Source organism: Coptis chinensis, chromosome 7, assembly GCF_015680905.1.
Source record: "Coptis chinensis isolate HL-2020 chromosome 7, ASM1568090v1, whole genome shotgun sequence".
Lineage (NCBI taxonomy): Eukaryota > Viridiplantae > Streptophyta > Magnoliopsida > Ranunculales > Ranunculaceae > Coptis > Coptis chinensis.
The window spans coordinates 31,888,228-31,890,108 of NC_141462.1; the positions used below are offsets into that span (position 1 = coordinate 31,888,228).

Consider the following 1,881-nt stretch of genomic DNA (forward strand, 5'->3'; position numbering starts at 1 on the left):
AAAGCTTCTATCCGCTTTGACCTTAAGTGAATCCATCATTCCTTGAACTTCGGATGCTCTTCGGCGGATACCAAACATGCAACAATGTTGACTTCTAAAGACACGATCTTAAAACTTGAAGTCTTTGATAGACATCCATACACGATCCATTCTTCCAAAATGAAATAGAACCCGAGTCTCTAACAACATAGTAGCAGATGTTTGCTCTCGACTTTGCATACACTCCGAGCTTCATCCAACTTGTTTTGTCGGTATAGGCAGGTATGCCTACTTAGATAAAAAAAAAAATGTTGTTCAAATTTAATAATAGATATATAGGCCAAGTCATTATCAAGGACACATTTCACAATTAAAAACACCAAACAATCCAGTTTTCTCCATGGATGATTCATATTCACAAAAATACAGTTAAATTTGAAACTCATGTAACTATAGACCAAAAAATCCATATAGTTAATCCTTATAGATTATTTCATATATCTGTCAGGAAGAAAAGAAGAGAAAAAGAAGAATAAAGAAATCAACAATGGAAACTATAGCCGGTATGCTGCAAAAGAGCAATAATAATTGTTTAAAGACAAAAACAAAAGCTCAAGAAGCAATAAGTAACCTTGAACATGGTGCTGAAATGATTGTTATGGAAGAAAACACAGAGCTCACGTTCTTTCAGACCTTCTAGTAAGCAAAATAATCTGAATAAGAAAAAGTGAGCCTTTGTCAAGATCTGAAAAACCAAACATGAAAATTATTGTTCTGTTTGATAGTGATACAATCTAGAACTAAACAATAAAACGATAGTGATACAATCTAGGTTTGATAATATTTGAAAAGAAAAAAACAACAAAAACAAAAACAAATACTGTATATAACTATATACTACATGTGAGGCTTCAAATGTTCGAAGTGGGACAATACTGTATATCTCAACATCCCATTCCGAGTTAAGTGCACCAGTTTCATGATCCACTAAGAGGATAGCCAATCGTAGCCACAACTTACAATTTATAAATGTCAGAAGAAAATAGCAGCTAACCTTTCATCTTCTTCTTACAGCAGAACCCTGTGATGTGGATTGCTGAGTTTGGGAGTCTGGTTGCCCAGCCTGTTCCTCGGGCAAGGTCATAGCTTGGGTGAAGCCATTCATCACTATCAAACCAAGAGGAATCAAGTACATCCACTGCAACAAAAGAGGGAACAAAAGGAGGGGAAAGGAAAATGAGGTTTAGAACTAAATAAACTAAAAATTCAAAAGAACCTGCCTAAATAAATTTTAAAAAATCTCCAAACCATTGAAAAGAACCGTGTTGGCAACTTTGAATGGTTGCTAACAATAGCACGAACCAGTAGATCCTTGGCGTCCTCGTGTTTCTTTTTTAACATGGTGCATATCTGCAAGAATAAAAGGTGGAATAATAGAGATTGAGAGGGAGACTAAAAAGAGAAAGAATTAGTATATTTATGGTAATTTAAGTCTTAATTTATGACTAATAAATATAGGCGTACAATTCATATAGTCATATAGTGCGTGCATTTGGTTTTCAACCTGAATTTACACGAAACTCCTTTGTGAGTGTGTTATAACTTAAGGGTATAAATGGAAATAAAAGTCGAAATGACGGAATAGTCCTTTTAAAAGGCATTGAATATTTTATTTTAATATCTAATCAAGGGTATTAGGTGGTAGAAAAAAGGCTGGTCTAATTTAAAAGGCGCCAGGTTAATTATGGTGTATTTTACTAATAGAGATATATATGGGTTTCTCACCAAGTAAGTAAACATAAACAGATAAGGATCAAAGGCAAACTGAATATTGAGAGCTTTCTCGCACCCACTTTATGACAGTGAATTTAAGAGCCTAATATCATCATACCATTCCAGGAC

General features: G+C 34.2%; 1 long non-coding RNA gene across 1 annotated transcript; it reads right to left on the reverse strand.

The window, feature by feature from the left end:
• Nucleotides 1-544: 544 nt before the first annotated feature.
• Nucleotides 545-1,394, reverse strand: LOC147487140 (uncharacterized). The gene is made up of 3 exons (XR_015203206.1): nucleotides 1,288-1,394; nucleotides 1,034-1,177; nucleotides 545-692 (listed from the first exon to the last, which is right to left on the reverse strand). It is a non-coding gene; the product is annotated as an uncharacterized LOC147487140 (long non-coding RNA).
• Between the last annotated feature and the right edge of the window lie 487 nt (nucleotides 1,395-1,881).